General features: G+C 40.8%; 6 long non-coding RNA genes across 6 annotated transcripts; all 6 read right to left on the minus strand.

Moving 5' to 3' along the window:
- Positions 1-3,907: 3,907 nt before the first annotated feature.
- On the minus strand, positions 3,908-5,171 carry LOC119012679. Its single transcript, XR_005072560.1, has 4 exons — positions 5,054-5,171; positions 4,820-4,926; positions 4,492-4,498; positions 3,908-4,178 (listed from the first exon to the last, which is right to left on the minus strand). It is a non-coding gene; the product is annotated as an uncharacterized LOC119012679 (long non-coding RNA).
- A 4,018-nt stretch (positions 5,172-9,189) lies between these two features.
- On the minus strand, positions 9,190-10,430 carry LOC119012362. The gene is made up of 4 exons (XR_005072453.1): positions 10,279-10,430; positions 10,045-10,145; positions 9,825-9,840; positions 9,190-9,460 (listed from the first exon to the last, which is right to left on the minus strand). It is a non-coding gene; the product is annotated as an uncharacterized LOC119012362 (long non-coding RNA).
- A 1,310-nt stretch (positions 10,431-11,740) lies between these two features.
- LOC119012363 lies at positions 11,741-13,001 on the minus strand. The gene is made up of 4 exons (XR_005072454.1): positions 12,878-13,001; positions 12,657-12,751; positions 12,335-12,350; positions 11,741-11,990 (listed from the first exon to the last, which is right to left on the minus strand). It is a non-coding gene; the product is annotated as an uncharacterized LOC119012363 (long non-coding RNA).
- A 2,081-nt stretch (positions 13,002-15,082) lies between these two features.
- On the minus strand, positions 15,083-17,004 carry LOC119012365. Its single transcript, XR_005072456.1, has 3 exons — positions 16,888-17,004; positions 15,727-15,831; positions 15,083-15,531 (listed from the first exon to the last, which is right to left on the minus strand). It is a non-coding gene; the product is annotated as an uncharacterized LOC119012365 (long non-coding RNA).
- Positions 17,005-17,345: 341 nt separating this feature from the next.
- Positions 17,346-18,403, minus strand: LOC119012364. Its single transcript, XR_005072455.1, has 3 exons — positions 18,258-18,403; positions 17,930-17,936; positions 17,346-17,616 (listed from the first exon to the last, which is right to left on the minus strand). It is a non-coding gene; the product is annotated as an uncharacterized LOC119012364 (long non-coding RNA).
- A 978-nt stretch (positions 18,404-19,381) lies between these two features.
- LOC119012359 lies at positions 19,382-20,580 on the minus strand. Its single transcript, XR_005072451.1, has 4 exons — positions 20,424-20,580; positions 20,190-20,290; positions 20,000-20,015; positions 19,382-19,639 (listed from the first exon to the last, which is right to left on the minus strand). It is a non-coding gene; the product is annotated as an uncharacterized LOC119012359 (long non-coding RNA).
- Between the last annotated feature and the right edge of the window lie 3,779 nt (positions 20,581-24,359).

The raw sequence follows: 24,359 nt of genomic DNA on the forward strand, positions 1-24,359 counted from the left end.
AGCCCAGCGATGTCTCAGAGGTGATCGAAATTAAATTTGAGTCCTTCCTACCTAAAATTGGAAAGTCTGCGAAGGAGCCAGAGCGAAAAAGTCAGCATGCCAGAATATTCAGTTCATGGGTCTTACTACCACATCGTGATTTCGAGGTTTCACCACTTTGGCGACTTGGCCTGAGTGCTGGTGGCAGCCAGATGGACGGAGAGTGTCCATTTTGACGGTAATGGGATTTTCTTCTTCCAGGACTATTCCAATGGCACTCAGAGAAAACGCTGGGCTTTTGATGAGGCCAGGAAGAAGCTTTAATCCATCGGAATATGGAATTATGGCTTGAATTATCCTGCGACTCAGGATCACTCTGAACAACACTACCATGTCTTCTGATAAGCCCGACAAGGCAATGACATTCACGAACACTATGAAGGGGGGACAGTATACCTGGCAGATGAGTGTAAGTAGATGAGAGGTTATTACTCTGGTCTAAATGAGTTGAGAAAATAAGCTGATATAATGTTAATCAATGGTCAGATAATTTTGGGGTATGTGGCTCACGTGCCTAATAATACTGGCCAAATGCCATAACTAAGTTTATAGTTTTAGGGGGCTGATGTTAAGTGCTAGAAGCCAGTATCATCATAATGTTAATGCTCTCATGCCAGAGACCCTCTCTTTTCCCCCTTCTTTTTTTTTGCGTGAAAGCAGAATGACATACCCCTCTGTATTTCATTATTTAGCTCTCACACCGATTACACCACTTGGTGGTAACAGGGACTTAATAATCCGGGTGGCTGGTGGCGGGGACGGAGGCTGAGACACTTCGGGAGGCTGACGGCGGGGATGACGGCTGGGACCCAATGAAAGACGGCGGCGAAGATGAAGGCTGAGAACCTCTGGAAGCCGGTGGCGAAGGTGGAAGCCCTCTGGAGGCCGGGGGCATGGGCTGGGACCCACTGTAAGCCGGGGTCAAAGATAAAGGCTGGGGCCTTCTGGAAGCTAGCTGAGGTTTAGGTTGGGACCCACTGGAAGCCAGCAGAGGTGGCGAAGACCAGAACCCCCTGGAAGTTGGTGGTGAAGGTGGAAGCCCACTGGAGGCCGAAGGCGAAAGCCCACTGGGGGCCAGAGTCATAGGTGAAGGCTGGAACCCTCTAGAGGCTGGAGGCGAAGGCGTAAACCCTCGGGAAGCCGGCGGCATAGGCGAAGGCTGGAACTCTCTGGAGGCCAGCAGTGAAGGTGGAAGCCTTCTGGAAGCCAGTGACAACGATGTAGGTGAAGTGGCGAAGAAGAAGGCCGAGTCCTTTAGGAGGCTGGCAGCAAAGACGAGGGCTCTCCGGAAGCCGACGGCGGAGATGAAGGCTGAGACCCTCTGGAAGCTGAACCGCCGAATTTAAAACACTCCTGGACCTTGTCAGGGCCAACGAAGTAGGATCACTGGGGGCTGTTGGCCTGGGCGCCAACAGAGGTTCACAGAGGGTTGTTGGCCTAGGAACCAACGGAGATTCACAGGGAGATGTTGGCCTCAAAGCTGACGGAGGACCACTAGGAGATATTGGCCTAGGAGCCAATGGAGGACTGCTAGGAGGTGTCAGCCTGGGAACCGACGGAGGACCACAAGGAGATGTCAGCCTGGGAACTGACGGGGGTCGCTGGCAGCAACCGAACTTGGCCGGGCCTCTGGTCGAGGGGCTGAGACAGGACTGGGCCAGACCTCCGACCGAGGAGCAGGGACTGGACTTGGTTGGGCCTCCCACCGAGAAGCAGGGACTGGACTCCACTGAACCACTGGTAGATGTTGGCCGGGCTGCTGACTGAAAACTATTTGCAGGTGTTGGCTGGGGCCGCCAACTGAGAACCACTGGCAGGTGTCGGCCAGGCTGCCAACTGAGAACTACTGGCAGGTGTCGACCGGGCTGCCAACTGAGAACCACTAGGAGGTGTTGGCTGGGCCGCTGACTGAGAACCACTGGCAGGTGTCAACCTGGGAACCGACAGAGGACCACAAAGAGGTGTCGGCCTGGGAACCAACGGGGAACCACAAAGAGATGTTGGCCTGGGAACCACAAGGAGATGTCGGCCTGGGAACTGACGGAGGATCACTGGCAGCAACCGAACTTGGCCGGACTTGTGGTCAAGAGTAAAAGACAGGACTAGGTCGGACCTCCGACTGAGGAGCAGGGACAGGACTTGGCCGGGCCTCTGACCGAAGGGCTGGGACAAGACTCGGTCGGACCTCTGACTGAGGGGCTGGGACAGGATGCGGAAGGGCCTCCGACCGAGGAGCAGGGACTAGACTAGGTTGGGCCTCCGACTGAGATTCACGGACTGGACTCCACTGAATCACTGGCAGGTGTCAGCCGGGCTGCCGACTGCGAACCACTGGCAGGTGTTTGCCGGGCCGCCGACTGAGAACCACTGGCAGGTGTAAGATGGGCTGCCGACTGAGAACCACTGGGAGGTGTCGACCAGGCCGCCGACCAAGAACCACTGGCAGATGTTGGCTGGGCCGCCGACTATACAGCTGGAGCTCCAGGCAGGCACGGTTCAGAGGCGCAGACCAGGCACGGCTCCAGGGTGCAGGACAGCAGAGGGGACAAAGCCCTGGGTGGCGGCAAGGAACAGCAAAAAAGGGCACCAGACCTCAGGGAGTTCACGGTAAACACTGTCCTGCAACCCATCTAAAAGCCTCATCAGTCTTTTTGCCTCGGACACTATCCCCACAGTACCCTGAACCCCCCTCTCTAGGGCCTATCGATTAGGTTCTTTTCAAAATCCAAGATGGTCTGAAGTGCATCCACCAGTACTATCCTTCCACTAAGATATGCAGACCATGTGTCTCGAATGCTAATGTTACAACTTAGAGAAAACTCAGGCCTTGTCCACACCAGCCCGGTTAATTTTGCAACCGAGGTTTTGTTAAATAAAAGAAAATGCGTCCACACGAGGGGTGTAATAAAATAACTCTGTACACACGCAACCGTAAATCCGCCACCAAGTGATGCAATATACGTGTAGTACAAATACTACAGCAATAGGTGGCGATGTAACGTAAAATGGGAAGGCTGTTTTATCAAATCAAAATAGTTTAAAACTGGAACGGGAAAGCGCGGCAAATATCAAAACATAAACAACAATGGCGACTAGCAAGGGGGAATCATTTGTCTGGACCGAGCTGGTTAACTAGGGTTAGTTCTAGATTGTTACCAACCTCTAACAACCTTCTAACTATTGTTACTCTGTGTTTACATTGCTGCGCGTGCAATATTTACAAAGGCACGTGCTCAGCTCTGACATAAGCAACGGAAATATCCATGGTTGTCATATCCACACGCAACCGCTGAAACCTGAATCGGCTGAAAAACTCACCCTGGACCCTGGTTTCAAAAGACTGCCGTTTCAGTGTTCCAAAAGCACGGTTGCATGTGGACATAACGTAAAACTGGGAACATAAGTTAACGGTTGCTAAATTAACCAGGCTGGTGTGGACCCAAATGCAGACACAAAGGAGGTGAGAACAAAATGCTTTCATTTTACTTAAGCTGACAGCAGGACAAAAACAAAAGGGGCAAGACACAAAAAACTTGTCAAAAGGACAAAAATCAAAGAAGCAAACAAAGCAGAATTCAAATCAAACTGCAAAAATAACAAATCAAAATCCAAAACACACCATCAGGAAACAGGAGACATGGGAGAAGACACAGGATACATCACAGGGAATCACACACAATGAACTGACAAAAAGTGAATGGGGAAAAAAGGCTTAAATGCACAGCACAGTGGAGAAATAATGCTGGCAGACAGAGGGAGACAAACATGCACAAGGTGGATGGAAATTAAAACTTAAGATGCAACAAGACACAGAACCATGACAATTACCAGCACATGTTCACTTAAATAACACCACAACACAGAGACGGTCTTTTGGAATGCAGCTTTATTCAGCAGGATAGTTTTCACTATCAAGCAGTTTTACTTTTTTCAACATCAGTTGGAGCTGTGACTAAAATCACTACATCTCAAGAGCTTCATGTTTACTCATCCAATAATTTCTTGCTTTGCAAAGCACAAAGATATAGTTCAAACTATATCTTCGAAATCAAGAACAGACTCAGTCTTCATAGTATCGCCTCAGTTTACTGGACTTCCATTCACCTGGTAATTTTCCCTCGCTCAGTCTGCATCCTACCCTATACCAAGTAAGAGAAGAGGAGAATGGAGAGAAAACAGTTATTTAAATGATCAACAGAATCTTTATTAACAAACATTTAAATAAGAAATTCACTGATGTCAGCTTTTGAAATGTGTCTCCTTGACTATTTGACCTCTATTATATCATTGTGAATTTAAATGGGTTGGACAAAATAAGGTACTTGAAGACATCAACTTAGATTCTGGTTAATACTGATGCTTGCTATGTTTAATAGGTTTGAGGAATTGTACAAAGACTTTTTATCTATTTTATACATCTGAAATCAACAAAAAATATTCAGTAATACTTACGGTGGATCTGGTGGTCGTAAGGGAACAAAGAAGATGAAAATTAGTTAAATAAACATCAATATATTATCATCACATTTTAATATCTTTGCATGTAGAACATTAGTGATGCTCTCTTTACTTAGTTTTAGGTTTATTATCTGAGATACCAGGACGTGACAAAGATTTTAGCTGAATACAGAACTAAAGAAGTTAGATGTATTAGTATGTATTAAGTTAGTACAGTCAAAGTGTGGTTTGTTGATCTCAGAGTAAAGTAGCCAGCTGTTTGTGTAAATCAGAGGTCAATCTGTTAACATCAACTCAGTATGCATGAACACTTGTGACTTACGGCACCAGGCCGGCAGGTGGATAATATCAGGTTCAGGACTGCTCTCCCCGGGTTCAGCCATGATGACGACCAGCGTCAACACCAGAAAGATCATAACAGCCTTCATCCTGAGGAACAAATCACAGTGGTCACATCCAGAATCATTCACTGCCTTCATTCACCAGTGTCAAAGCTCATCACATCTCATCTAAAAGACTTTATTAAAGTAATATCAGGATTTAATTGACTGCTCACCTTTCCACAGCTTGTTTGTCAGAACCAAAAAAAAGAAAAAAACTGGTATTACAGACAGCAAAGTGAGCACTGTGAGATCTAGAGGTGATGTGGACGTCTCTGCTGAGTAGTCATGAGTTACCCGTCTCTTTATAAGGATGGAGATGGAATAATCGCATCCAGTCATTCTGTATTTCTCAATGTGTTTTGCAATGTTGAGTTCTGCACATGGATGATAAGATGTTGATCTAATCTGACTTTGTCATGACGGACATTTCACTCTTCTCACGGTAACACAAAGTTACACAGCACTACTTATCATTCCCCGGCTCTGTGGCCTCACAAGACGTGACCATTAGAAGTTCTGTCCTGGAACTGTTTATATGAATAAATAGAGTTGTGTGATGTTTTCTCTCAAACAAGAAGTCATTTTCTGTTAGATCAGCAAAATATCATCATATAAAACAACAGGTACAAAACATAGACAGACTTTTTTAATGCAAGTTTTTATTCAGCTGGAATGTTTTCAACATCAAGCTATTTTATATTTTTCTAATTCAGTGGGAGCTGTTCCTGCGATCACAATGCACATCTGTTACGCTCAGTCTAGGGGGCCGAGCCCAACTTAAATAACCAACACAAAACACTGTGTAAGTCAAGACAAATATATATTATTACAATAATACAACAGACAGAGAAGGTGCAATTATGTACAGTGATAGGTGCGGTATACAAGTGATGAAGCGTGGCCTCACAGTGAGCTCAGGCTTAAAATAACAAACACCATTATAAATTTTGGAGTCTGAAAATTCCTAGTCTCCACAGAAAAGAAAAGAAACAAAAAGACTAGTGCTGATCCTAACTCCCTAACCTAATCAAAAAAACAGGAGAACACAGAAATAGAGAAAAAGGCAGCTGACCCCTAATGCTACCCTAAACACAAACACTCTTGCTTGAGAGAAACAAAACATTAGATTTGAAAAAATAAAAAAAAACAAAAGTAGTCAAATTATCAACAGAGAGAGTCATAAAAAAAACAGCTTGATGGTTAGGTAAAAGTGACAGTGACTAACAGCCAGACAACAGCATCCTGACACGCAACACAAAAACACAGGACTGCAGGACTTCAAAGCCACTGCATGTGTTTTAATGTTGCTTCATTGGAGCTCCTCCTCCTCCAGTGTGGACGTGTACAACCTGACTGACACCTCCCTAGTCCTCCTGTTGGGTTGGGACAGCTTTTGGTGTGATCATTTTTATCAGCACGTTAAGTTCTGAGGAACATCAGTCTCCGCAAGGCAGCTGGACCAGACAACATCCCTGGATGGGCTCTCAGAGCCTGCGCCAACCAGCTGGCTGATGTTCTCACCTCCATCTTCAACTTTTCCCTCAGCCACTGCATCGTTCCCTCCTGCTTTGAGACCACAATCATCATCCCCCTTCCCAAGAAGAGGCCAGCCATCTGGCAATGAAGTGTTTTGAGAGAGTGGTGCTGACCCACATTCAAAATGGCATACTGGACCCTCTGCAATACACCTACCAGCCCAACAGGTCCACCTCAGACTCAGAGTTTACTAAAAAGAAAGTTTAACTCACCTCAGCAGTTGTTTGTTCCACTAGCCGCCATTCTGCCAGTGGAGAAGTGTCAATGTCCAAATGTGACGTAATATGGACGAAGAGTTAAGGTGGACCTCTTCTAAAGCTCAGGTCCATATAAATGCACAGATAATTAGTTGTTTTGTCTTTTGTGAAAAACAATATTGACCTTCAAATTGAAAAGGAACATCATTAAACAAACAATAATAAAATCAAAAAGCCAGAAAAGTCACATGAGATATCGTGTGGACAGTTGTTGCTAGAAGACAGGAGCGTTCCACCTTAACTGACCTACATGTTAAGTCGCATTGGGGTATCAATACTTCTCCGCTGGCAGGACGGTGGTGAGCGGAACAAGCATCTGCTAAGGTGAGGTTGCATTTTTGTGAGAGTTAATTTAAGAAAGACAATGAAATAGGAAGAGTGCTCAGACAAACTGAAAACACTAAAAACTGTACTTGAGCAGACGGGGATGTCTGGAACTGGGTTACGCTGACCCGCAGATTAAAACGTGAAACAGTTAACCACCAACAATGATTTTTGATGTTTTCTATTTCACAAATGTGAGGTTAGTACAGCTAATGTATTTAAAGGTCTTATTTTTTTAGAAAAGTTGGTTTGAGTCTCATTCTGAACTCTTCGAATACTGACGCTGGCATTGTAGTTCGGGTTGACTTCCATCCCAAAGTGTCAGTATTCGACGAGTTGGGATTAAGACTCAATCTAATTTTCTTGGGATTTTTAAATGTAGCCCTTGGAATTAGATGTCATACAGAACACATTTACCTCTGGGGTTTATTTAGCTGCACGTTTATTGCAAAAATTGGACCAGGTCACTTTTTTACAGTGTCAGTTTGTGGCAGCTTTTTACCAAAATAATAACAAAATTCACAAAATACAAAAAAAAGGTACAAAATATGCAATATACAGCAGTGGCGTTCGGCTAATGACAGATAAAATAGAATACAGCCTGTCAAAATCATATTTTACATCATAAACCATAACCATACCCACAAAAGAATACCATGGAAGGTACAATACATTTTTACAGGACACTTCCATTCTCCCTTTGTTTCTCCAAATCCATGTGGAACTTCCCGGGGATTGCACGAGTGTATTTCAGTGTATTTCTCCAGTGACAAAGTAAATGCACAGTGAGGTTCTATTCACTCAGACATTAGCATGAACATTAGCAACACAGTTGACTTGGACGTGTGCTCAGAATGCCAGGACACAAACTCAAACAGTGCCGAAAACAACCCACCTCATTCAAATATCAACCAATAATGCTTTTTGACATGTTTATCCATGGATATTTTACAAGTCTATTTATTTATTTGTCTATTTACCCACTTCTTCACACGACAGCTCCCGAAACTATTCTCCACGCTGACTATCTCCACGTTGTCCACACGTAAACAAGAAGACCATGATTCACTGGCGCAGTAACAATAATATTACTCAATTTTGCCGCCTTGTGACCATAATCCACAACCCCGTGCCAATGCACTTACACTCTACTTTCCTCACATTTAAAGGATGTTACGCACAAAATGAAAGAACAAAAACACGTTTATGAACCCTGAGAAATACATTGAACTTAAGTGGGAAATCTGATAACGGGAAAACAAAAGGCAAGCTTTAGTTTAAAAACAGCTGAACGAGTACACAACAACCAAGGAAGCTAGACACAAAAAACTAGACAAAAAGGGACCAAAGAACAACCAAAAGCAAGACAGAGACAGGACACGAGAGGAAACGCAAGGAACTCGAGCGGGATATCACACAAAACAAACTGAAACACAAGAGACTTTTTACAAAGACTTTATACACCGACAGTAACATCAAGACAAGGAACAGGGAATGAAGGCTGAGACCCTCGGGAGGCCGACAGCAGGTGAAGACGAAGGTTGGGACCCACTGGGAGCCAGCAGCGAAGAAGAAGGCTGAGACCCTCTGGAGGCCAAACTGCCGACTGGGAAACCCTCCTAGACTTTGGCAGGGCCACCAAAGGAGGACCACTGGGAGGCATCAGCAAGGGAGCCGACAGAGGTTGACTGGGGGGTGTTGGACTGGAACACTGGGAGTGGTCAGCCTGGGAGTCAAAGTCCAGTTATTTTGTTGCTTTGCAGAGCTGTGACTAAAATCACTACATCTCAAGAGCTTCATGTTTACTCATCTAATTATTTGTTGCTTTGCAAAGCACAAAGATACAGCTCAAACTGTGTTTTCAAAATCAGACTCAGTCGTCATTGTATCACTGATCATCTTAGCACTTATAAATTTGTTATTTTGACAGTTGTCCTGATGCTTTATAGACGAAATGATTCATCTGTTCATGGAGGAAATGTCAGAATTGAATCATTTCCAACTTGCTGCTTTACCAGAGATGGAAGCAAGAGAGTTCATTTAATAAACTGATCACACCAACACACACATTGTATAGATCTACTTAATAGAAACATTTACCTCTGACTTGATGAAAAACAATGTTCTTGATCAACATCACCAGTAAAATTACAAGCACATGTTCACTTAAATAACACCACAACACAGAGACGGTCTTTTGGAATGCAGCTTTATTCAGCAGGATAGTTTTCACTATCAAGCAGTTTTACTTTTTTCAACATCAGTTGGAGCTGTGACTAAAATCACTACATCTCAAGAGCTTCATATTTACTCATCCAATTATTTGTTGCTTTGCAAAGCACAAAGATATAGCTCAGACTATATCTTCAAAATCAAGAACAGACTCAGTCTTCATAGTATCGCCTCAGTCTATCTTCGGCCACTTTGTATTGGGTCTTTCCAATTTTCCCTCTGCATCCAAATCTATGCCAAGTTAGAAAAGGGGGAAGAAGAGAGAAATCGGTTAGTTGAAATATCAACAGAGGTCGATCAACAGAATCTTAACTGACACATGTTCTAATAATTTAATAATTTTTCAATAACTTTTTAATAGAAAAATATAAGACATTCACTGATTCCAGCCCCTGAAATGTGTCAACTTGTTTCTTTGCCCTCCATTATATGATCGTGAATTGAAATGGGTTGGACAAAATAAGGTACTTGAAGAAATCAACTTGGAATCTGGTTAATACTGATGCTTGCTATGTTTGATAGGTTTGAGGAATTTCACTTTGTTTTATTCTATTTGTCTTTTCAAAATCAACAGAAAATTCACAGTGAAACCTACCTTATACCTCCAAGTACTAAAGGGAGAAAAAAATGAAAATTAGATAGACAACACTATATTATCATCACATAAAAACACAGAACTAAATGAAGTTGTATGTAGTAAGTTAGTACAGTCAAGTGTGATTTGTTGATCTCAGAGTAAAGTAGCCTGCTGTTTGTGTAAATCAGAGGTCAATCTGTTAACATCAACTCAGTTTGAATGAACACTTGTGACTTACCGCATGGGAATGTTCGACGTGGAGGACTATCCTCCTCAGGTTCATCCGTGAGGACGGCATTGACAAGAATCAACAGCAGAAAGATCATAACAGCCTTCATCCTGAGGAACAAATCACAGTGGTCACATCTGGAATCATTCACTGCCTTCATTCACCAGTGTCAAAGCTCATCACATCTCATCTAAAAGACTTTTCATTTATTAAAGTAACATCAGGGAAAAATTGACTTCTCACCTTTCCACAGTTTGTTTGTCAGATCCCCAAAAAAAACTTTTGTCACAGACAACAAAATGAGCACTGTGAGATCTAGAGGTGATGTGGACGTCTCTGCTGAGCAGTCGTGAGTTACCCGTCTCTTTATAAGGACGGAGATGGAATAATCGAATCCGGTCATTCTGTATTTCTCAATGTGTTTTGCAATGTTGAGTTCTTCACATGGATGATAAGATGTTGATCTAATCTCACTTTGTCATAACGGACATTTAGCTGTTCTCACGGTAACACAAAGTTACACAGCACTTCTTATCATTCCCCGGCTCTTTGGCCTCACAAGATGTGACCATTAGAAGTTCTGTCCTATAACTATTTATATGAATAAAAAGACAATGTGTGATGCTTTTGCTCAGACAAGAAGTCATTTATCTGTTATATCAGCAACATATCATCATATAAAACAACAGGCACAAAACAGAGACAGACTTTTTTAATGCACCTTTTTATTCAGCAGGAATGTTTTCAGCATCAAGCAATTTTACATTTATGAAAAAAAAAGAAGTGGTACGGCAGCACTACTGCTGTGCACCACAAACACCTGCAGAGAGTGTTAAAGGCTGCAGAGACGATCACCAGGACTCCACCGCCTTCTCTGCAGAGCATCTACACCGCAGAGTCCACAGGAGAGCTGCCTCCATCCTCAAAGCCTCCACCCACCCCCAGCACCATCTGTTCACACTTCTGCCCTCAGGCCAGAGGTACAGAAGTGTTAAATCCAAGAGCACCAGACTAAAAAACTCTTTCTTTCCCACTGTCTTCAGACTCCTTCACAACAGATAGGTGTTTACAATCACGTATTCTACCTCACAACTGTTCCAGGTGTACATTTTGCACAATTGCACTCACAGATTTGCAATGTTGTTTTTTTTAGCATTATTATTGTCACGTCAAGTCATTGTCCGTAACCGCTTATCCCTCTCCATGGGGTCGCAGGGTGCTGGGATTTGAATCAATGACCTTCCGATCACTAGTCGACCTGCTCTACCCACTGAGCTACAACCACCCATTATTATCATCATTATTATTATTGTTGTTGTTGTTGCTTTTTCTTATTTAGAACATTTTGTGCATTTTGGTTGTATATAATTATTTCTATATTGTTGGCATTTTGCAGACAGCAAAGGAATAATTTCATTGTACATTGTACGTATTTCCATCGTGCATATGACAATAAACATGTTGAATCTTGAATCTGTTCTAGAGCTGCAGAGATTAACTGGTTACTCAACAGTGAGTTTTATATCTTAATGCCAAAATTCAAGCAAAAATGCAGAAAAGGAAAGCAATTAGATAATTTTTACTCAGTTTACATTTCATTACCTTGAGTGTCTTTGTCTCTTTCTTGATCATCATCACCAATAAAATTATAAGCACATGTTCACTTAAATAACACCACAACACAGAGACGGTCTTTTGGAATGCAGCTTTATTCAGCAGGATAGTTTTCACTATCAAGCAATTTTACATTTTTCAACATCAGTTGGAGCTGTGACTAAAATCACAACATCTCAAGAGCTTCATGTTTACTCATCCAATTATTTGTTGCTTTTCAAAGCACAAAGATATAGCTCAAACTATATCTTCAAAATCAAGAACAGACTCACTCTTCATAGTATCGCCTCAGTTTATCTTCGGCCACTTCATCTTGGGATGTTTCCCATCCACATCCAAATCTATACCAAGTTAGAAAAGGGAAAACAGAGTGGAACCAGTCAAATTATCAAGAGAGGTCAATTGACAGAAGCTCAATTGAGACATATTCTAGTAATTCAACATTTTTGCTATGATTTTTTTAGGCAAAAATGACAGAAATTTACTGATTCTACATTCTGAAATGTGTCGACTTGCTTCTTTACCCACTACCCAATACATCACTGTGAATCGAAATGAGTTGGACAAAATAAGGTAGTTGAAGACATCAACTTGGGATCTGGTTAATACTGATACTGATGTTTTGACAGGCAATCTTATTTATTTGTCTGTTTGAACTCAACAAAAAATATTCAGAAATACTTACGCTCTAGGTGTCAATCCTAAAGGGACAAAGAGATGAAAATGAGTTCAATAAACATCAGTATATTAATATCACATTTGAACTCTTTGCATTTAGAACATTAATGATGCTCTCTTTACTTAGGGTTAGTTTTTGGTTCATTATTTGAGATACCAGGACTTGATAAAGATATTAGATCAATACAGAAGTAAATGAAGTTGTACATAGTAAGTAAGTACAGTCAAGTGTGATTTGTTGATCTCAGACTAAAGTAGCCTGCTGTTTGTATAAATCAGAGGTCAATCTGTTAACATCAACTCAGTTTGTATGAACACTTGTGACTTACTGCATGGGTTTCCTTGACGTCGTGGATGACTCTCCCCGGCTTCAGCCATGACAACGACCAGCGTCAACACCAGAAAGTTCATAACAGCCTTCATCCTGACGAACAAATCACAGTGGTAACATCCAGAATCATTCACTGCCTTCATTCACCAGTGTCAAAAGTCATCACATCTCATCTAAAACACTTTGCATTTATTAAAGTGACATCAGGATTAAACTGACCTCTCTCCTTTCCACAGCTTGTTTGTCAGAGCCAAAAAAAAAACTGGTGTGACAGACAGCAAAGTGAGCACTGTGAGATCTAGAGGTGATGTGGACGTCTCTGCTGAGCAGTCATGAGTTACCCGTCTCTTTATAAGGATGGAGATGGAATAATCGTATCCAGTCATTCTGTATTTCTCAATGTGTTTTGCAATGTTGAGTTCTGCACATGGATGATAAGATGTTGATCTAATCTCACTTTAAAATGACAGACATTTCACTGTTCTCACAGTGACCCAAAGTTACACAGCACTACTTATCATTCCCCGGCTCTGTGGCCTCACAAGATGTGACCACTAGAAGTTCTGTCTTAGACTTTTTTTTAATGCAACTTTTTATTCAGCAGGAATGTTTTCAACATCAAGCAATTTGACATTTTACTAAATCAATGGGAGCTGTTCCTGAGATCACAAGGCACATCTCAAGGTCTTCATGTTTACTCATCCAAGTATTTCCACTCCTCTAACCCGAACCCTATCTTAGAGAAGATAGAAACAAAACTATAGATTGGAAAAGTAGTCAAATTATCAACAAAGAAAGTCAAAAATACAGCTAGATGTTTTAGTTAAAAGTGACAGTGACTAACAGCCAGACAACAGCAGCCTGAAACACAACACAAAAACACAGGACTGCAGGACTTTAAATACACTGCATGTGTTTTAATGTTGAGTCATTGGAGCTCCTTTCAAACCAGTGTGGACGTGTACAACCTGACTGACACCTCCCTCATCCTCCTGTTAGGTTTGGACAACTTTCCCTGTGATCATTTTTATTAGCACATTAAGTTCTGCGGACATTATAGAAGTCAACTTACACCTGACTGAAGGTCTTATCAACCACATCAGTGTCATCACCTGTGTGGAGTGTCATCTGTCAAGTGTCATCATAAAGTTCTGAGGAACATCAACCCCCGCAAGGCAGCTGGAGTCGATCTTTTGGGATGAATTTCACGGTGGAATTCCTCTGCTTCACACAGTGAAGAAAAGAGGACCCTGGAATATTCCCATCGCGGTGAACAGCTTTCTGGCTGTGTTAAACTCCTGGCATCTGTGTATCATTTCTGCTGAGAAGTCCTGTACAAAAGTTAGTTTAGCTCCATCGTGTAGGATATTCTTCTGTGATCAGAGACAGTAAACAGCCTCTTTATCCTGGATTTTCCAGGAGCGAATAGGAACGGCTCTGTGTTAGTGAGGCTTTGCCGGTGCTAAGGTGCGATGCGGCCTTTCCAATATTGGGATCCGGTCTGGGCTGAACCCCAGCCGCTTCAGCAACATCTCCCAGAAAAATCCAGCAATGGTTGTGTATCAAACATGCGTAGGTTCTTCCTCCTGCTTCGATTCTCCAAGTGATCAGTTTTCATCTCCAGGTGTGTCAGCGATTTTACAGTTGAAGCAAATTCCGCCTGTAGCTTCTCAAGTTCTTAACCTGATGCAGCTGCTTGGCCCTCCGCTTCATCGATGCATTTGGTATGTTCCAACACATCCTGTTTAACTTCAGCCACCTTGCCCTCTAGTGCGATTATGGCATTGGTCATATCTGCAAGACTGTTGTTCATGCTGTCTAACTTTAGTCCAAACTCAGAGCGGAGTGACTTTAGCTCTGTTAGCACATCTGCTGTGTCGACCATGTTGCCGGTGTCCGCACCTTCCGGTGTTGAGGCCCTCTTCCAGGTGTGAACAGTCAATTTATGAGCTCAGGTAAAAATGTAGCACTCCTTTGCTGTGTGAGATTTTGACATAATTGACCTGACATGGGAAATATGAACAACCACTGTCTGGGGAATAAAGGGATTCTTGTGCACAGTTAACCAGAGCCAACTTTGTCGGGTCACGTGACCTCCCCGAAAGTGCTTTACTTTGTTTATTTTGGTTATATGTATATTTCTTTTTCTATTGTTGGCATTCTGCAGACAGCAAATGACGACTTGTTTCCATGTTTCCATTGTGCATATGACAATAAACACTTTTGATCTGAATCATGAATCTGTTCTGAAGCTGAGGAGATTAACTGGATACTCTTATCTTAATATTTCACCAAATTTCAGGCAAAAACACCAAAAAGGAAAATTTTAATACCTCGAGAGTCTTTGTCTATTTTGGAAACAACCAACAGTACAAATCCATTTACATGATGGTCATCGTGGCTCTTATAAAATTGTTATTTTGACTGTTGTTCTGATGCTTTATAGACCAAATGATTCATCTGTTGATGAGGAAATGTCAGAATTGAATCATCAAGTGGAAACACACAACGCCACACACGCTGTCTGCCATCTGCCCTGAACAGGGAAAACCAGGATTCATCCATGAAGAGAATACCTCTCCAATGTGCCAGACACCATCAAATGTGAGCATTTGCCCACTCAAGTCCATTATGATGACAAACTGCAGTCAGATCGAGACCCTGATGAGGATGACAGATGAGATTCCCTGAGACGGTTTCTGACAGTTTGTGCAGAAATTCTTTGGTTCTGCAAACCGATTGTTGCAGCAGCTGTCCGGGTGGCTGGTCTCAGACGATCTTGGAGGTGAACATGCTGGATGTGGAGGTCCTGGGCTGGTGTGGTTACACGTGGTCTGCGCTTGTGAGGCGGGTTGCATGTGCAGCCAAATTGTCTGAAATGCATTTTGAGACGGCTTATGGTAGAGAAATGAATATTCAATTCACAGGGAACAGCTCCGGTGGACATTTTTGCAGTCAGCATGCCAATTGCATGCTCTCTCAAAACTTGTGACATCTGTGGCATTGTGTTGTATGATAAAACTGAAACTTTTAGAGTGGCCTTTTATTGTGGCCAGCCTAAGACACACCTGTGCAATAATCATGCCATCAAATCAGCATCTTGACATGCCACACATGAACAGTTGTGACTTACGTGTTCTTGGGTGTAATATTGGGCCTCTATTTCTGGGCAGCTAAAAAATAACAACAATAATGCAATGTAATGACAGTTCTTGATGTTTCTCAACTACGGAAGTAATTTATCAGTTTCATCAGCAACTGAAGCACAAACATGGTATTTCAGAAATCAGAGGTAAAAAGGTCAACTTCCTCGTTGTAGAATTAAAAGAAATATACACTATATAAGTTTATTGTTAAGTCTTGTAACATAACAGTACATTCTGAAATTAAATGTACACTAGAGGCCATCTTGTGATGACAGGCCTGTAAACTTGATCACATTCTGACCCATGACTACTCAGTAGTGATATGGCTGGTTACTGCTACGTCCGTTTCAAGCACCTTCAAAGACAAACAGTAGCACACAGTAACTTGTCCACTACACCCAAATATCACACAGTTAGACATGGACTGTCACAGCACACGTGGCTTAGACAACATCCATCTTTGAACTCGACCTTCATTTTGTTCTCATCTGCACACCTGAGAAGTTTCATCACTACATCTAACACAGTTGTGCTGCTATTGTGTTGGCAAAGTCTACCCACAGATAGACAGACAGACAGACAGACAGACAGACAGACAGACAGACAGACAGATTGAAAATGATAACAGCTGTACTTGAGCAGATGGGGATGACTGGAGCTGGGTTACACTGACCAGCAACTTAATATGTGAAACTATTAATCACCAACAATGACTTTTGATGTTTTCTATTTCTTAGATTCCACAACCTCACACTCTCTTATAAAGTGGCCCATTGTGTCATCTAATGTAATGGTAGCACTGCAGCAACAGCTACCATATTTAAAGGTCTTATTTTAATTTTTAAATTTTTTTTTTATCTCAATCTCGACCAGTCAAGTACTGACGCAGTTGACCTCCATGCCAAAGTGTCAGTATTTGACACACTAGGATTAGGACTCAACAATCTACTTTCCTTAAAATGGTATTTTTGAAGATAATGATAAAAATAAATTCTTACTGCTAATGTTCCTCTCAACATTTCATGGTTCCAGTTTCTCAATTGTGGGTATTATATTTTTTAGCACATTTTATGAAAATAGTACCTTGAATGTCTTTGTCTCTTCTGGAAACAGCCAACAGAACAAATGTCATTTACATAATGATCATCATGGCTCTTATTAAATTGTTATTCTGACTGGTGTTCTGATGCTTTATAGACCAAATGATTCATCTGTTGATGGAGGAAATGTCAGAGTTGAATCATTTCCAAAGTGCTGCTTTACCAGAGACACAAGTACGTTCAGAAAGAGAAAGAAATAGAATAGAATATAATTCCATTCTATTCTAGAATATAAATTCTGTTCTATTCTATTCTATTCTATTTCTTTAGGAAATAGGAAGAGAGTTCATTTAATAAACTGATCACACCAACACACTCATTATTTAGATCTACTTCACACAAACATTTAACTCTGACTTGATAAAAACAATGTTCTTGATCATCATCACCAATAAAATTACCAACACATGTTCACTTAAATAACACCACAACACAGAGACGGTCTTTTGGAATGCAGCTTTATTCAGCAGGATAGTTTTCACTATCAAGCAGTTTTACTTTTTTCAACATCAGTTGGAGCTGTGACTAAAATCACTACATCTCAAGAGCTTCATGTTTACTCATCCAATAATTTCTTGCTTTGCAAAGCACAAAGATATAGCTCAAACTATATCTTCGAAATCAAGAACAGACTCAGTCTTCATAGTATCGCCTCAGTTTACTGGACTTCCATTCACCTGGTAATTTTCCCTCGCTCAGTCTGCATCCTACCCTATACCAAGTAAGAGAAGAGGAGAATGGAGAGAAAACAGTTATTTAAATGATCAACAGAATCTTTATTAACAAACATTTAAATAAGAAATTCACTGATGTCAGCTTTTGAAATGTGTCTCCTTGACTATTTGACCTCTATTATATCATCGTGAATTGAAATGGGTTGAACAAAATAAGGTACTTGAAGACATCAACTTAGATTCTGGTTAATACTGATGCTTGCTATGTTTAATAGGTTTGAGGAATTGTACAAAGACTTTTTATCTATTTTATTCATCTGAAATCAACAAAAAATATTCAGTAATACTTACGGTGGACCTGGAGGTCGTAAGGGAACAAAGAAGATGAAAATGAGTTAAATAAACATCAATATATTATCATCACATTTTAATATCTTTGCATGTAGAACATTAGTGATGCTCTCTTTACTTAGTTTTAGGTTTATTATCTGAGATACCAGGACGTGATAAAGATTTTAGCTGAATACAGAACTAAAGAAGTTAGATGTATTAGTATGTATTAAGTTAGTACAGTCAAAGTGTGGTTTGTTGATCTCAGAGTAAAGTAGCCTGCTGTTTGTGTAAATCAGAGGTCAATCTGTTAACATCAACTCAGTTTGTATGAACACTTGTGACTTACGGCACCAGGCCGGCAGGTGGATAATATCAGGTTCAGGACTGCTCTCCCCGGGTTCAGCCATGATGACGACCAGCGTCAACACCAGAAAGATCATAACAGCCTTAAAACACTTTGCATTTATTAAAGTAACATCAGGATTAAAATGACTTCTCACCTTTCCACAGCTTGTTTGTCAGAACCAAAGAAAAAACTGGTGTCACAGACAGCAAAGTGAGCACTGTGAGATCTAGAAGTGATGTGGACGTCTCTGCTGAGCAGTCGTAAGTTACCCGTCTCTTTATAAGGATGGAGATGGAATAATAGTATCCAGTCATTCTGTATTTCTCAATGTGTTTTGCAATGTCGAGTTCCGCACATGGGTGGTAAGATGTTGATCTAATCTCACTTTGTCATGACGGACATTTCACCGTTCTCACGGTAACACAAAGTTACACAGCACTACTTATCATTCCCCGGCTCTGTGGCCTCACAAGATGTGACCATCAGAAGTTCTGTCCTATACGTAACAATAGAATTGTTGTTCCTAGTTTATCTTGTTCTGGGGAGCACTTAGAGTGTGACACCTAGAGTGAAGGAATGAGGCTGGCTGGAGTCAAGAGTTGCATCAAGACTGAATGTGCAATAAAGTTACACAAGTAAGCAAGATAAGCTTTTATCATCCATTCTGTTTAGTTAAATGACTTAGAGAAATGGAACAGAATAAAACACTGTTTATAAGAATAAAAAGTCAGTGTGTGATGTTTTTGCTCAGACAAGATGTCATTTATCTGTTATATCAACAAAATATCAACATATAAAACAACAGGCACAAAACAGAGAGAGACTGTTTTATTGCACCTTTTTTTTCCTGAGATCACAAAGCACATCTCGAGGTCTTCATGTTTACTCATCCAATTATTTCTTGAATCATTTCCAAAGTGCTGCTTTACCAGAGACACAAGTACATTCAGAAAGAGGAAGAAACAGGAAGAGAGTTCATTTAATGACCCAAACCAACACACTCATTATCTAGATCTACTTAATACAAACATTTACCTCTGACTTAATGAAAACAATGTTTTTGATCATCATCACCAATAACATTACTAACACATGTTCACTTAAATAACACCACAACACAGAGACGGTCTTTTGGAATGCAGCTTTATTCAGCAGGATAGTTTTCACTATCAAGCAGTTTTACTTTTTTCAACATCAGTTGGAGCTGTGACTAAAATCACAACATCTCAAGAGCTTCATGTTTACTCATCTAATTATTTGTTTCTTTGCAAAGCACAAAGATATAGCTCAAACTATATCTTCAAAATCAAGAACAGACTCATTCTTCATAGTATCGCCTCAGTCTGTCTTCAGCCACTTCAACTTGGGGCGTACTGAAATACCTAGTTGGAGAAGGGGGAACAAAAAAAAAGGAGTCAGTTTGTTTAATTATCAACAGAATCTTAATAGGCAAATTTTGTAATAGTCTAATGTAATATTTTTGCAAAAATTTTGAATTAAAAATTGACAAAAATTCACTGATTACGACTTTTGAAATGTGCCGACTTGCTTCTTTACCCTCTATTATGTCATTGTGAATTTCAATGGGTTTGACAAACTAAGGTACTTGAAGACATCAACTTGGGATCTGGTTAATACTGATGCTTGCATGCCTTTTTGATAGGTTTGAGGAATTTCACGAAGTCTCTGTTTTATTGTATCTGTCTTTTTAAAATCAACATAAAATATTCAGTAAAACTTACCTTATACCTCCAATTACTAAAGGGAAAAAGAAAGAATGAAAATTAGATGAATAAACATCACTATATTATGACCATATTTCAAAATCTTTACAGAGCATTAATGATGCTCTCTTTACTTAGTTTTAGGTTTGAGAGGTTTTAGCTTGAAATACCAGGACTAACTTAGCATATATGAACACTTGTGACTTACAGTATGGGATTCCTCGATTAATTTCACGATTCTCCTCGGGTTCATCCGTGAGGACGACATTGACGAGCGTCAACAGCAGAAAGATCATAACAGCCTTCATCCTGAGGAACAAATCACAGTGGTCACATCCAGAATCATTCACTGCCTTCATTCACCAGTGTCAAAGCTCATCACATCTCATCTAAAAGACTTTGCGATTATCAAAGTAACATCAGGATTAAAATGACTTCTCACCTTTCTGCAGCTTGTTTGTAAGAACCCCCAAAAAAAACTGGTGTCACAGACAGCAAAGTGAGCACTGTGAGATCTAGAGGTGATGTGGACGTCTCTGCTGAGCAGTCATGAGTTACCTGTCTCTTTATAAGGACTGAGATGGAATAATTTTATCCAGTCATTCTGTATTTCTCAATGTCGAGTTCTGCACATGGATGATAAGTTGTTTATCTAATCTCACTTTGTCATGACGGACATTTCACTGATCTCACAGTCACTCAAAGTTACGCAGCACTACTTATGATTCCCAGGCCCTGTGGCCTCACAAAATGTGACCATTACAAGTCCTGAATGTCAAAGTTGTACATAGATTGCACTATTCAAATGAGAAACTGGCCAAAATATACCCTAACATTAACCCTGAATGTCCAAGATGCAGCCACAATCCAGCCACAGTGGGTCACATGTTCTGTGCATGCAGGACTCTGAACAGCTTCTGGACAAAGGTTTTCAAAGCTGCTCGGGAATGGACCCGGAAGTGAGTGGGCGGCCGGAGTGGTGATGGCAGTGGAGACTGTGAGTAGCTGAAAAAGCCAGGCTTCGTTTTTGGTCTGGCAGAACAGAAGTTCCTTTCACTGAGGGCATGCCAAAGGCGGGCGACTGTCAAGTCGGAGATGGAGACGGATCCAGGAGTCATGGTTTTGCAACTGTGCGGATGCGGGTTGCGTGCTGGGAGGTGGTAAAGATTTTTAAGGTAGATTTTAGAAAATGCCAGTCTAAGTGAAAACGATGTAAGAACTTGAGATGAACAGGTGAAAAATGGGTTATAGGTCTGCACAGGTGTTTGGATTGGAAGGGCACAGGTGTTGCATTAATGAGACCCCGGTGGTTTGATTAGATAGGCTCAGGTGGCAAATTAGCAAGGGAGAGAGGCATAGTCTAGTTCTTCAGTTAGATTGATAATAACTTAATTTTGTGTAAAGTAGTCACATCGGTGCTACAAGTGTAGTGCCCGTAGGAAATATGTATTCCTATAGAAAAGTGGGAGGTTAAGTAGTTTTTTTCATGGATGGCCAAATGAGGCTGTGTTTGAAGGTGGGACGTCAGGGATATTTAGGTTTGTAGTGAAATCCGATATTTCAGGGTATAATTGGCTGTTTTTGACTATTTTTGATTTTGCCATTATATTTCACCTTAAAAACCATTTACTTGTTGTCATTATTTTCAGGCTTTTTCAGGCTGTAGCTCAGTGGGTAGAGCAGGTCGACTAGTGATCGGAAGGTCACTGGTTCAAATCCCAGCTCCGGGCAGTGCTGTGCTGCATGTCGAAGTGTCCTTGAGCGAGATACTGAACCCCACGTTGCTCACTAGTGAGGGCCCTGCGATGAACTGGCGACTTATCCAGGGAGTACCCTGCCCTCGCCCTGAGACAAGGCTGGGATTGGCTCCAGCAGCAACACCCCGCAACCCCATGGAAAGGGATAAGCGGTTCGGACAATGACATGACATGACATGTTAGTACTCTAAATGACTTTGTCTGTTGGCCATATCATTTTTACATTTAGACAGTAAGCATCTTGGCTCATAAAAAAATGTTATTTTGACTGTTGCTCTGATGCTTTATAAACCAAATGATTCATCTGTTCATGGAGGAAATGTCAGAATTTAATAATTGCTGCTTTACCAGAGACACAAGTATATTCAGAAAGAGAAAGACATGGGAAGAGTGTTCAATTAATAAAATGATCACACCAACACACTCATTATTTAGATCAACTTAATACAAACATTTACCGCTGACTGGTTAATTTAGTACAGTCAGGTTTGATTTGTTGATCTCAGACTAAAGTAGCCTGCTGTTTGTGTAAATCAGATCAATCTGCTAACCTCAACTCAGTTTGTATGAACAGTTGTGACTTACTTGTTCTCGGGTGTAATATTGGGCCCCTATTATTCCTGGGCCAGGCATGAAAATAACAACAATAATGCAATGCAATGTAATGACAATGCTTGATGTTTCCTAACTGAGGAAGTGATTTATCAGTTACATCAGCAACTGAAGCACAAATATGGTATTTCAGAAGTCAGAGGTAAAAAGGTCAACTTCCTCTTAGTGGAGTTAAAAAAAAATACAGTATATGAGTTTATTGTTAATTCTTGTAACATAACAGTACATTCTTTTATACAGTACATTCTTTTCAATTAAATGTAAACTAGGGATGATCTTGTGATGCTAGGCCCATGGACTAGATCATGTTCTGACCCATGACTACTCAGTAGTGATATGGCTGGCTACTGCTACGTCCTCCTCAAGCACCTTCAAAGACAAACAGTAGCACACAGTAACTTGTCCACTACAGCCAAATATCACACAGTTAGACAGGGGCCGTCACAGCACTCGTGGATTGGATCACATCAATTTTTGAACTTGGCCTACATTTTGTGAGAAGTTTCATGACTGCATCTAACACAGTTGCGATGCTATTGTGTTGGCAAAGTCTGCCCACAGACAGACACACAAAAAGACAGACAGGCAGACTGAAAATGATAACAGCTGTACTTGAGCAGATGGGGATGACTGGAGCTGGGTTACACTGACCAGCAACTTAATATGTGAAACAGTTAATCACCAACAATGACTTTTGATATTTTCTATTTCATACATTCCACAACCTCACACTCTCTTAAGTGGCCAGTTGTATCATCTAATGTAAGGGGAGCACTGCAGCAAAAGCTAAGATATTTAAAGGTCTTTCTTTTTTTGGAAAAATAGATTTTTGAGTCTCACTCCCAACTCATCAAATACTGACGCTGGGATCTTAGGTCAGGTTGACTCAACAATCTACTTTTCTTAAAATGGGATTTTTAAAGATGATGATACAAATGAATTCTTACTACTGTTCCTCTCAACATTTGATGGATCCAGTTTCTCACTTGTGGGTAAGAGCTGATTTTTTAACTCATTTTAGAAAATAGTGCCTTGAATGTCTTTGTCTATTTTGGAAACAGCCAACAGAATAAAATGTCATTTACATAATGATCATCATGGCTCTTATAAAATTCTGACTTTGACTGTTGTTCTGATGCTTTATAGACCAATTGATTCATCTGTTGATGGAGGAAATGTCAGAATTGAATCATTTCCAAAGTGCTGCTTTACCAGAGACACAATTATGTTCAGAAATTGAAAGAAATAGGAAAAGAGTTCATTTAATAAACTGATCACACCAACACACTCATCATTTAGATCTACTTAACACAAACATTTAACTCTGACTTGATGAAAAAACAATGTTCTTGATCATCATCACCAATAACATTACTAACCCATGTTCACTTAAATAACACCACAACACGGAGACGGTCTTTTGGAATGCAGCTTTATTCAGCAGGATAGTTTTCACTATCATGGAATTTTACTTGTTTTAACCTCAATTGGAGCTGTGACTAAAATCACTACATCTCAAGAGCTTCATGTTTACTCATCTAATTATTTGTTGCTTTGCAAAGCACAAAGATATAGCTCAAACTATATCTTCAAAATCAAGAACAGACTCAGTCTTCATAGTATCGCCTCAGTCTATCTTCAGCCACTTCATCTTGGGATGTTGCCCGTCGTCTTCTATACCAAGTTAGAGAAGAGGGAAAATAAAGAGAAATAAGTTAGTTAAATTATCAACAGTATCTTAATTGACAAATAGTACAATAATTTAATCATTTGCACAAAAATGACAGAAATTCACTGATTCCAGCTTTTGAAGTGTGTCGACTTGCTTCTTTACCCTCTACTATATCATTGTGAATCTCAATTGGTTGGACAAGATAATGTACTTGAAGACATCAGCTTGGGATCTGGTTAATACTGATGCTTGCTATGTTTGATGGGTTTGAGGTATTTAACAAAGTCTTCTTATTTTTTCATTTTGTGTGAAATCAACAGAGAATATTCAGTGTACT

This window comes from Acanthopagrus latus, chromosome 22 (genome assembly GCF_904848185.1).
Source record: "Acanthopagrus latus isolate v.2019 chromosome 22, fAcaLat1.1, whole genome shotgun sequence".
Taxonomy (NCBI): domain Eukaryota; kingdom Metazoa; phylum Chordata; class Actinopteri; order Spariformes; family Sparidae; genus Acanthopagrus; species Acanthopagrus latus.